Source organism: Mus pahari, chromosome 9 (genome assembly GCF_900095145.1).
Source record: "Mus pahari chromosome 9, PAHARI_EIJ_v1.1, whole genome shotgun sequence".
NCBI classification, from domain to species: Eukaryota; Metazoa; Chordata; class Mammalia; order Rodentia; family Muridae; genus Mus; species Mus pahari.
In genome coordinates, this window is record NC_034598.1 from 34,024,862 (window position 1) to 34,038,383 (window position 13,522).

Consider the following 13,522-nt stretch of genomic DNA (forward strand, 5'->3'; position numbering starts at 1 on the left):
TTACAGTAGCATCTTTCCTTCTTTGTCTTCATCATTTTCTCATAATTTTCTATTGACTCTTTGTGACTTTCATATTATGCAGCCCAATCCCACTCTTTTCCCGGTCCTTCCATACCCACCCTTCATTCAGCCTTGTAACCTCCCCTCGAAAGAAAATAAATAAAAAATAAGTAATCTTGCCTTGGAAGCTGCTGTGTCCCGCAGCACTCCCCTTTTCCCAAACAGCTTGACTTGCAAATGCTCATTGCAATGAGTCATAGGTCTGGTTCGAGGCCTCTGGCTTCTGCTACACCATCAATACTAAACCCTCACCATCAATGCTGGACTCCTCTCGGACATACTGCTGCTTTGGATCTGACGGACCAGCCCTTTTACGTGCTCCGGCAGCTCATAGGTAGGATGTTGCTATGAGCCAGCTCAAAGCCCTGGTTCTGGGCCTGGGGAGCAGCTGAGTTAATAAGCCCGACAGCTCTCCCATGCTCATACAGCATGCCCATCAGGGTCAGCTCTCCTGCACGTACAGCACCAGGTCCAGTATCCCCAGGGCAGGATCTCTCATGTCCATGGTCACTGCTGAGAACCGTCCATCTCAACATGGCCTCAGGCAACAGCCCAAATGACAATTATGTTCGCATGACCTTTGGTGGTAGCACAGACTTCTCCAGTCAAGCTGCTTCTTAACAGCCTCCAGTTTCGTCTCTCTTCATAGCTCACGAAGTGTTCCATTTCTCCTTCTCTTCCATCTCTCCACCCCATCCTTACCCCTCCGGCTGCCTTCTACCCCACCTGTGCCATACAGTGGTGGGCTGGGCCTGTGGTGTCTACCTCTGTTTCCATCTCTTTCTCTTAGATTTTTTTTTTAAAGCATTCCAGCGCTGACCCGGTGCATCATGCATTTGATTTTCTTCGGTGTCTCTTCTGTTTCTGTTTGTTTTGATGTTGCTGCTCTATTGATGACATTCTTAGAGCCATGGTTCTCAACCATCCTAATTCTGAGACTGTTCGAAAGTCCCTCACGTTGTGGTGACCCACAACTGTACAATTATGTCACTGCTGTCTCATAGCTATAATTTTGTTACTTTTATGAGCCGTAATAAAAATACCTGATTCGTAGAATATTTGATATGCAGACCTCAAAGGGGATTGAGACCCACAGGTTGCAAACTGCAGCCTTAGAGTCTTTTCCTGACCCAAGAATTGTATGTCTTTCATTATTGTCAACCGTCACTCTGTGTTACAGATCTAGGTACACCTAGGGTCATGAGTTCTAGTACTGATGATGCAAATTTCTAGGCTTTTCTGTAGACCAGAACACATCATCTTTTGCCCTCTGATCCTTCTATGTATCTAGACCAATCATCTCTTCTCTTGGTTTGTCGCTCAATGTGTTTAACCTCTTCATTCCTGTTTGTCTATTATTTATTTATTTATTTATTTATTTTTATTTTTATTCCTTTTTTTTTACTCTTTGACTAGTAAGAAAAGACTACTATTGATTTTTTACTTATAAAATATGTAAATTTCCCTCAGTCCTTTTCTTTGTGCATACAGTTTGACTTCTTTCTTCCTATCTCAGCTACAATACTTGGAACATTAACTCCTTGTGTCTTTTCGACTTTCATCCTCACTGTTCCTCCTGTCTAAAAAGGAAACTCTTTCATTTTCCACTATGCAGATCTTGGATGTTTTTACAACTGAATCTCTACAAATGCCTGGACTATTTGAAATGTTTATTTGATGCTTTTCAAGAAAAAAAATTTCTCACCAGTGAAATATATGTAATATAATATATGATATATGATATGTGATATGTGATATGTGATATATATGATATATGATATATGATATATGATGTATGATGCATGATGTATGGTATGTGATATATGATATATGATAAACATAACATAGCATATGAAATATAATACATAACATAGTATAGATTTATATAATATATAAATAAAATAGCTATTTTAAATAACAAAAGGCTCACATTAAGTAGTTTCCAAGTCTTAGAACTTTCTATATGTTCTTGAATGCTGACAAGAGGGTTTGGTGCTCCATATCATTCTCCCTGGCTTTACCTGAAATCCTCCTTTTAAGACGTACCTGTGCTTCCTGGGAAAAATTCACTAATCTTTGTTCATAATAATACAATGATAATTTAACAGTTGTTTTTCAGCCTTATGAGGGAAATACAGGTGAGCAGCTATATTTTCACTTCTATCCCTCAGCTAGGTCTCTGAAAATCTCCTTGACATGCCTCTGAAGACCCGGTGTTTCAGTCAGGTTCTTTTTGTGGCAATCAACCATTTGGAAATTGGCTTGGGCTCATTGAAGCCTGGAGGTAGACTGAAAAGTATCAGAAGCTCAGGAGTTGATAGGCAACCCGGAGACTAACTTCAAAAGACACAGAAGAAAAAAAATTGGCCTCCTGGAAGCCTGGAATCAATGGTATAGCCACTTCCAGAAAAACCACACCAAGAACAATGTGGCCACCTCCAGGGTGGTTAAACCCCAACAGATATAGCAATGTCTGCTTGTTAGTTTGTCTAGGAGTCAATTCCAGAGAGAAAACATGGGTCTCATTGGTTTCGGAGCATGTCTGCCTAGGAGAATCAGAGTTCTTGATTAGTATCCCCCCGGCACAGCATGCAAAGAGTCACTGAGAACCAATGTGCTGACAAAGGCTAACAGACGCTGAGGAACCCACATCCTAAGAAAGTCAGCCGCAGGTGAGCATTAGCCTGAGCCTTCGGAGGTCATCTTGCCGTTCCCAGTATTCTCATCACTGATGTGCCTTAAATGTGTTCATCAGCTCAGTGTCCTCACTGTGAGTGCTCACATCTGAGCCGGTAAGAACTGTGTAAATCAGACAAATCAGGACTCCACATGTGCCAGCTCAATGCACTTACTGTTGTGGTCTTGAACAAATTATTTAAATTTTCTGAGCCCTTATTTTCCTAATGGATACAGGAATTTTTCAAGAATTTAGTGAGAATGCAGTGTTCTTAAAGGTTTCACGAGTGATAGATTATTCCTCATTATGGCTATGGAAATTGTATTGGCACCATATATAGAATAATTCATATTAACCTGTTATCCTCCAACTCAACTCCAAGTAGCATCTCTAACCTATTGTCTCATACGTCAACCATAGGCAAAGAGGAGAAGCGATCCTCTCAGTTCCTCCAGTCTTGATGCCAGTTGAGTAAGAAGTCATTGAGGTTCTACTCAGTCAGTCTGTGGAAGGGACATTGTCTATCCCTAAGGAAACTTAGGGAAAGTGAGCAACTGACTCAGACCAAAGCAGTTGCAGGCATAGCACAGACTGACCTGCTCACAGATAGAGTTTGTCTAGGTTCCATTAGATTGTTTCTAGCACAAAGGGCATCAAAGTTTGAAAGTAGCATAGGCATACATGGTTTGGGGCTTGGTTTTGTTTGTTTTTTGAGCCCATGGAGGACATTTCAAAGAGTGGTTCCACTCTTTGAGAAACATAAGACGAGTTGTCACATGTGCATTGTCACCTGGAATGGAACAGGCAGAGGACAGGCTGTAGTGCTGGATCAATGAGCTCTGGAACCACATGGCCTTGACGCTCAGCTGTCAATCAAAGGCAAAGAAGCCCTGCATTAAGATATGCTCATGTCCCCACTCAGCTTTCTCCTACCCTGTCGTTCTTCCATCTCCTGAGATGGAGCCCTGTGCACCCTACTAAAATCTGAAATGCTGCTCTGACTCTAAGCCATCCCAAAGAACCAAAAAAGGAGCAAAGCTTGGGGACCACATTATCTCCCCCCACACTATTATTTTACTTACACTTTATTGAGGTGTATATTAGGACAAACAGTTGGGTCTACTGAGTTCTTAACCTGAAGCTTTGTTATATGGGTAACCACTTGTGCCAAGCACAAGCGGATGAGGAAGTCACTCCCTCTGTACAGTACATGCAGTGTGAATTCTCAATACCTGTTGACGATTCATTGGGGCCTGGGTCATGTTTCCAACTGTGCATCCATGGGCAGAGCTAGATCCACAGAGGAATACAAAAGACTCTGTGGTTTAGGCTGCTGGACTCAGCTTCTGGCAAAGCTACCTGCTTCACAGCACAGAACGGCTAAGTCCTGCAGAAGACCCCTGCTGTCCCAGAATGGAATTAGATGCCTCTGGTCAGTCCACCAAAGCCTGCTGCTCAGGAGTCTATCTCCTCAGGTATAACATTAAGTCACTGAAATGAGTCCTTTGCATCTTTATCTAAATATGCTTTGAGGGAAGTGTCTGTTTTTGTTGTCATTGATAGGTAATATTTGCCTTGCCTGGCACATTTGTGCATGTTGGTCACAGCTGATATTTCTTTTTACTGAATATGAATAACATCAGTCTATTAGTTGGCACACACCACATTGCACCAAACCCTACTTTAGGCCCCATAAACACGCGAGCTCTTCGAATCACAGCTTTTTGTCAAATTAGAATTATAATGTTCTCTATGTTGGTGAAGCAGCAGAGGCTTAGAGAAGTTGTCAGGTACAACCCAGCTCTCAACAGCAGTAACAGAAGTAGACTTTACTGACTGTAGTTGTGACCATCACTCTCTACCCCTCACCCCTCCAGCATTGCTTCTGTGGTGACTGCTCTCCAAGCCTGAACACTATGCTTATGCCAGTATGTCCTGGCATCTTTATAGACATTTTTCCCACTGTCTGACAGAAAACACTGCCTGCACTTTTCCACGGGTGTGACACACACACAGGTTACAGTTCACGCCTACTAACACATGACCTAACTTAAACTCAGAAGCTTGCGTTCTAAGAAATCCAGAATAAGAATGAAATGCCTCCCTTACATGTCATTTGGCAGATGGGAAAACGGAAGCACAATGATAGAACTAAGGGGCTGGCACCAGGGGACACTCTGTTCAAACATACTGTGGGTCTGCTTGCTCAGAGAAGGGTCCACAGGTGCTCAGAGAGAGCATGAACTATGAATGCAAACAACAACTCGGGGTTCAGATCTTGACTCTTCTGTGGTGATGTGAACAAGGGTAGGGTTTCTTCATTTCTCGGAGACTTCATTTGCAAAATGAAATTGACATTATCTACCTTGCAGTAAGAGCAATGGCTTCTGGAGAAGGATATGACAAAACCATTGGAGGTGCCTGGCACAGAGATGTGATTCAGAATGGTAGCTTTCCTGTATTTATTTCCTGAAGCACACAGCACCATTAATCCTTTTCTTAGTATCCCATATTGTACTGGTTTGACCTGATGATGCTTGTATTCTAATGCTAATTTGTGTCCCCAAAACTGGTTGCCCCAGAGAGTCCACACACAGACTAGACACTAGCTAAGGGACCCTGACCCCACCCCCCACCCCCCGCCCCCCAGTTCATTGTGATAAAGATGCCAACAGCCAATCACTGAGCAGAAGAGACATAGGTGAGATTTAGGTTTCCTGGGTTTGGGACCAAGAAGAAGAGGGTGCAGGAGAGGAGGAAGGAGAAGCCACCATGGGTTAAGGGTCAAGAAAGCCTGGTCCTGAGGGTTGCCCAATTGGAGACAAGAGCAGCCCAGATGGAACCTAGTAAATAGTGAGTGATAACTCGGGGTTATCGATAGGAAAGTAGATTCTGACAGCACAGAGTAGGCAGCTGCCCAGTTATTGTGCTGCTTAAGGCTTGATGTAAATATAAAGGCTGTGAGTGTGTCTGTCATCCAGGAACTCGATTACCAAAGGCAGGGTAGAAACCCCAGGCCGGGATTTTAATCATCGAATACTACACCATATAATTTTCTCACTGTAGAAAACTAGAGCTGCTCATGTATGAAACAGAGTTCATTCTGAAGGGTTTCTTTTTTATTTTTTAATTTAAAGGAAGAAAAAGTTTAAAAGTGCTGAGCAAATATTTCTACCATTCAGTCATTAAATATTAATCGATGTCAAGGCATTTGAAGGAGCTTTTAGCTGTGACAGGTGAGCTGAATTAGAAATTCTGACTTAACGAAGCCTACACACACACACACACACACACACACACACACACACACACACACACACANACACACACACACACACACACACACACACACACACACACACACACACACACACTTGGGCAAAATGTCAAGGCAGCAGGTAAGAGGGAGAATTATTAGAGGAAAAACAACCTTCGAAGGAAGACTAGAGACTAGAAAATTGGAAACAAAACAAGGATTCTCTTCTTTTCTCTGGAATTGGTTTTCCTCTTTGGCATGTTTGAGCCTTTTCTGAGCCAGGCTTGATTCTGTATGTGGTAAGCAGGATGCCCCTAACTACTCTGTTTAGATGGGCCTGTGAAATGATTATGTTGTTGTAATGATGGATCGGGAGTACAGCAGGCTCTTTCACAGTCTCCGTGAACAATGCCCCATACTGTGCTCATGCCAACAAGCTGTATTTTTATATTTGACATGCGAGAGGAACATGGAAAATAACACACTGACAGGGCCTTAGACACACGTCATGCGTCTTCCTAACATAGATGGATGAGTGGAAAATAATATATTTAGGGAGACTCTCTTAAGCACTCTGAGGGGAATATATAGATGCACTACCAGTGGATTGGCTTATGCTGCATAGGAACATTCTTTACAAGCGAGTGACAGAGAAGACAGCATCCATCCACTTCTGGCTAGTAAATAGAAGAGAAAGATTAGCAGAAACAGGTTCAGAGCCCTACAACACTCACTGAGAGCTCCTGTTGTAAGAAATAGCGCATGTGGAATTTCTCCACTGAGATACATTGATCTTTCTCCAATGCAAACTAAAAGTTAAAGAAACTACTACAGACATCAGAGCTGGAAATATGGCAGTTCAGAGAAGAGTGCCAAATGAAGACTGAAATGGAACGGTCCCGGCTCCTCCAGTAGCTGTGTCAAGCTGGAGAACCATATAGAACTAGAGATGCCCTGTGCTGGGGGTCATCAGTATGAAACCAGGGGCCAGAAGGTGACTCAGTCAGTGAAATTCATGCCACTCAAGCACAAGGACTTGAGTTCACATCCCCAGTGCCCATGTGGAAAACCAGATGCAGTCATATGTGTACCTATAGTCCCAGTGCTGAGACACTCAGACAGGAGGACCCCTGAGGCAGACCCCTGAGACCTTCTGACCTGCCAGTTCAGCCAGATTGATGAGCTCCAGGTTCAGTGAGAGACCCTGTCAAAGAATTAGTTGGACGGTGTCTAAGAATATACTTGACATTGACCTTTGATATCCACATGTACACACACACACATACACACACACACACACACACACACACACACACACACTTTTACATGCAGTGCCAGGATTTTCCGTATTCACAGGAGTAAACATTGGCAAAACTGAATTGTTACACCATTTCCACTTTGATCAAAGTTTGCTTCAATGCTTCTACAGGAAGTGTGCGAAGAGTGATTATTTTCAATATTTTATTACAAAATTTCAGATGTGTTAAATGCTTAAATAATTTTACACAAGAGTATTCCCGTACCTCAACTTAAATCCTTTCATAAATGTTTTATTCCTTTATCACTTGGCACTCCATATACCTTATCCTCCACTTACCAAAGGGTCTCGTTGATTATGCATTTCAAGCCAAATTGCAGACATCACAACCATCTCCATAAATACTTCAGTGAAGAGTATGGTCAGGGTTCAGCATTTGCTTCAAATACTTTTCTCTGATGTGATATTAATCAGTCACTATAGTTTGACAATTGAAAACACTCATGTTCATCCCAAACTTATCCCAGATAGAAAATATTAGCAGTAGAGTTTGAGAGTGTTTGAATGAGTTTATTTGTAGCTTTACTCAAGAAAGTGCTGGTCTGGGGATAAATGAATGAGTTTTGGAATGTCTTTGGATTTCAGGAAAATCATTTTAGACTTGCTTCCCCGTGTCTCTTTCAGTGATATCTAAACTCCAAATTCAGTGTTGCTGAAAGGGTGGGGGTATTATATTATAGATAAGGTTCAGTAAGCTGGTACCAACCTACCTCCTTACATGTGATTCCATTACTTTAAAAAGTTGAGAAAGATGCATAAAGTTGTCAGTAAAATAAGAATACTTTGAACCTTAATAAATTAATTTTTTTACTAGAGGTTTCCATCAACTTTTCATGGTCAGGGGTGGGAGGGACAACCAAGGGACTCCTCTGTAAGATGGTGCACACAGCCAAGTTGAATCTAGAGCCAAACTCAATTCCAACCACGTGGCACATAGAAGCTGAAGCCCTTCCAAGCACAGGGCTCCTTCTTAAGCAGCAGTGCTGACTAATTACTTCCATCAGGATAATTGCTCCTAAGAAAAGGGTACAATTACTTCTCCCAAGTAGAATATTGACATTGTTTAATGAAGAATTAAAGCACGCTGTGGTAAACTACATGCTCAGACGGGGGAATCAAACAGTTCCCAAACAATCTGTTTCCCAGAACAAATCCTTAAGCAGTTCTGGTACTCTCTTGAGCATCCCTAATGAATCTAACAGGCAGTAATATAGCAGAGAAGACTTCACGCCATCCTTGGAAGTGCGTGCCAACCACCCACCATCAGCCAAGCACCAATGAGTCCAACATCATGGTCAGGCATCAGAGCCGTTGCGTGGTATTCACCTACAAACACGGGCAGAACTCAAAATGGCCTTTATTCAGTCATTTTTACGTACAAATAGCAAATTCATAATGCTTCTTGTGTAAGCAGCAATGTTAAAGTCTTGCAATGTGGAACGGCTGGCACTGAAGCCTCCACTGTGTTGACCAGGGCCCAGTATGTCCACCAGTCAATGTTTGTCCAGAAGTACAATGTGTCATTTATTCATTGAGTTTGTACTGAAAAGGCACGGATTCTATGGAAAGTGCTATTCTAGTGACTGTACTGACTATAGCAGAATCAAGGACTAAAAGAACCCACCATCAAGAGGTAAACAACTCCAAAGGAAAGACTATCTAACCTCCACTGAAGAATTCTTTATAAGAAACTATACTTTATTACACAGCTCACTGTTTAAGCATTCCTTTAAGACCAAGGCACTGTGGTCTAGAGAGATATTCAATAGCTAAGAGTGCAATGCATTATTGCTTGTGCAGACAACTTGAGTTCAGTTCTCGACACCTACAATGGTGGCTCACAAGCCACCTGTTACCTGGAGCTCAGTAACTCTAGCTCCAGGTAATGTAATGCCCTCTTCCTGCTTCCTTGAGTACCCACACTCATGAACACATACACACAGCCACACACGCAAATAAACACACACAACTGAAGAAGTAGAGAAAGCAGGGCTCCATGTTCAGATGCCTGTTGTGTAGACTGCCATAGTTCACAGGAGAGTTCCTCTTTCGGAACTGATCCAGCTGGCAGGAAGTGACCTTGTTTCTGATGACCTTCCAAAGAGCCCTTGCCTTCAGCGAAGGGTGGTATCAAGGTACCAAAGACTCTTGGCTCAACTGTGATACTACAAATCACAGCTCAGCTCTAGGTCATATCCCAATACTCACCCAAGGCTTCTTCTGCACCATCAGCATCTTTTGCCAGCTCCTCTACGTAATGTAGTGCTTGTCATTCATCACAAATGCCATTCAAGGCAGTCCCTAATACACTGCCTACATGCAAATCTCAACATCCTACCCTCTGTCTCCTAGAAATCCAATAGAGCATGGCCCCTACCAAAAGTTGAGTTTTAGAATTCATCCCTAAAAAGGGATTTAGGAGACAGTGCATGAGCATTCTAAGGTTAGAATTTCATCACTGGTACCCAAGTATAGGGCAATTGTTTATGGTTCTGCTCAGGGATAACAGAGCAGGAGTACATGATGAAGTATGGAAAAATGACAACCTCGTTGGTTATGTGAGAAGATCCTCAGGGATTCCTCCAGAAAATAGAAAAGACAGAATGTCACACCCAGGCCCAACCTCAAGGCTGACAGTTCTAGAAAGCTCGTTACAGTAACAGAACTGCTCTGCTTAGGGCAAATTGGGATTTTGGACATCATGGTGGAAGAATCTTAATGTATGTACTGAAAAATCTTGAATACTCAGGTTCTTTAGTTTGAATTTGGCAGCCATTCACAGTCTACCCCTCCCTGATAAAGCACACTCTCGTTTCTCTACCTATAAGGGGCAGGAGGTCCTGTTTGGGGACATCATTTATAGACTCTGGTTCCTCCTATCTTTCCTCATGGCCACCAAATAATGAGAAAGTTACAATACAACACAGTTGGGGACGTTCTGTGCCTGGGAGCAGAGGTTAGACACTTCACGCATTTAGTGACATTATCTAGGTACCATTTACCAGTAGGGCCCAGAGAATCCATGCAGACCAACATTCTGAAGATGTGACACATCTTCAAGGGATTCAAATATAAAGTTGGAAAGCAGGGGGTGGGGGGCGGAGTTCATCCACATGTGAGTGATCTCTCATGAGGCTTATGTAAGACCCCAAGAAATGAAAACGTGCTGTGGGCATAGCTCTTTGTAGCTTGGATAATACAATAGCAGATACCTAAAGCGAGATGTTCAGAGCATAGAGGCAGTGATCAACAGCACTGATGGAGTAGATGCAACTACAGAAGGCCAGAAAACTCACAAGTCAATAGCAGTTTGTAGAAGAACTGAGAGAACAATCCATTAACCAAAGGACTGAGGGATAAAGTGCAGAGAATCTTCTAAAGCTAAGTGGCACCCCTTCTTCGTAGATGAGAGTTGTAACTATTCCACTGGGAAGATGATCTCCTTGACGACAAGGAGCAGGGGAGAATGCTGGGATAACAAAAGCCAGGCATCTAGGCTGAACTGACAAACCAGAGATGCACAAAATCATCACTGTGAACGGGCAGGTTGGAGTACTAGATAGAGCACCCTACAGAGGACTATGAACTGGGGTGGGGTGGAGGTGGGGAAAGAATGTGGTGTTTTCAACACGTAAGAGGTGGGTAGAGGCTGAGTGGATTGTTCAACATGTAAAAATCCTTGCTGTGAAGGTGTGAGCATAGGATTCTAGACATCGGGTCTGAAGAACCCATAGAAAAAGCCCGGTGGAGCTGGGCTCCACCACTCTACATTTTTGGTTGGTTGGGGTTCTCTTTAAGAGTATCTGTCCACTGAAAAGAGATGTTTCGTTGATGGAGGGTCAAGACTGCAGTTATCAGTGGGTATAAGGATGGATATGTAGAATGTGGTTAGGGATTACACTAGGTTTGTAAAGTGGTGGTTCTAGGCGCTCCTCCAAGATTCATGACTTCACCAGCCCTGGGTTTCTGGTAGGTTTCTAGTACAAGGCATAATTAACTTCTTCTTTTTTTTTAAGATGTATTTATTATATTTACATAAGTAGCTGTTTTCAGACACACCAGAAGAGGGCATTGCATTCTATTACAGATGGTTGTGAGCCACCAAGCAGTTGCTGGGAACTGAACTCACGACCTCTGGAAGAGCAGCCAGTGCTCTTAACCACCGAGCCATCTCTCCAGCCCCCATAATTCCTTTCTTTATTGAGTTGGTCTTAGGTCCAATTACAGAGCTGCTGGTTACTGCTGAGGTTTGCGTGTCAATATAGCACCCTTAGGGATGTTACTGTGTTGTGCTGGTTGCTGTTATGCGTGGACATCGTGGCTGGGTAGGACTGTTGGTTGTTTCCTTCATTTGGAGCTTGTACAGTATCTTCTGGGGCTTTGAAATCTGGTCCTCGGGACAGCGGCTTCTAGGTCTGCTCCAGCTCTGGCACCTCGGGGCTTTGTGTCTGAAGGGCATGGTGTCTTCAGCAATAGGAATATAAAGTCAAATTCACCCTAAGATAAACAAGAGAGAGTCCCAAGGGGCAAGCACCGTTTCCTCCCTGTAACGACCTCAGTTTCGTCTGTAACAATCGCTGTCTTTGCTTTTGACTTTTATCTTGAGCTACCCAACAGCAGCATCTTAAAGGGTATCGTAGCATGGAACCTTTCCCTTCTGATCTTTATATGTTCACCCGTGTAGTCGCATAAGTGCACTGTGGGTTAAGTAAACAGTCACAGCAACTCTTGGATCTCTTGAGAACAGAACCATGGCTCTTGACCCTCCTTTCATCTTCACATGCCTTCCTTCCTATTCTCTTTACAATAAAATGTGCATAATAAGGATTCAACTGCCGTCTGTGAAGTCAAGTTCATTCTTTTCCTGTGTCTGAGTATCCTTAGTCCCATAGGGTCCATCCACAGTTGGATTTAGAGCAGACTTGGCAGAGGCATGCTGGGTGGACACCCCCTGATCGTTCCATGCTTCCCTCTTAAAGCAACATGAGCGAAGGAACAGTGCTCAATATAAATAATGTCGCTGAATAGAGTCACAAACTCAAATGTTAAAACTATACAAATGAAGGCGACTGGAGCAGACCTACGGAAACAAAAATCACACATCTGGTTAGAAATGGGAGTTGCTACCCAAATCTAACTAATGCTTTAGCCATTTGCTACCTTATAATGGCCCCCAGAGACTCATGTGTTTTAACAGCTGGTCCTCGGCTGGGGGTGATGTTTGGAGAAATTAGGAATATTTAGTTCATGGAGCCTAGCTGGAGGAAGAAGGTCCTTGTGAGACCGGCCTTGACGTCCACAGCCTTGCCCTACTTCCGGTCGTCCCTCTACTTCCGGTTCCATGGAGCGATGAGATGCGGAACCCCTACCAATGGGAGCTGTCCACCAATCACTTGTCTCTATAGCTTCTCTGCCACACTGGAATTAACCCTAGAACCGTGAGCCAAAATAAATCTATCTTCTTTTAAGCTGTTTTCATCAGATAACTGTTTTCACAACCGCAAGGTAATTAACACCTCAGGCAAGCAGAAAAGCCCAAGGTTGGTGGGTCTTCCTCATTCTTGTTGGGCCTTGAACCAAATCTTCACTCTTAAGCGTTTTAATATGACTTTTGATCTTGTGGGACCCTAGGGTCAAAAGCTACACAGATGGCTCGCCACAGGCCGAAAAAGAGAAAAGCGACCTCCGCTTTAGCCAGGCTCATGATCTACGATGAGCTGAGAAGTCAACAACTGAGTTTGACAGCCAAGGTTGAACGGTTGCTTGCCTGTGCCTGTCACGAATCTAAGTGGCTACACCGTCTGTCATGTCATAGATGGCTATGATATGGAATTACTGCGGTCCCCCTAAAATATTTTGACTGGGGATGCTACATTACATTAGGTGTCAAACATAAATCATACCGTGTGATGGATGCTGCTTCTCATCTATTTATCTAGAGATACTGAGTACATCCTTTAATGAGATAACCATTCAGAGGGCCTCAGAGGTCCCAACAAGCCGTCTATGCATGGATTCCATTGCTCATAAATAGTTGATATCAGGGAGGACTGTTCCTATTTTTAGTTTTCTCATGAATTATTCATGAGAGAGCTATAGACTGTGTGATTTCACTAACCTTTCTTCTGATTCCATTTAGTATACCTGTGTATTCTGAAAACTGCTTCCTTCCTGTTCTGTTAATTTAGCTGAAATCGTCTTGGGTGAATAA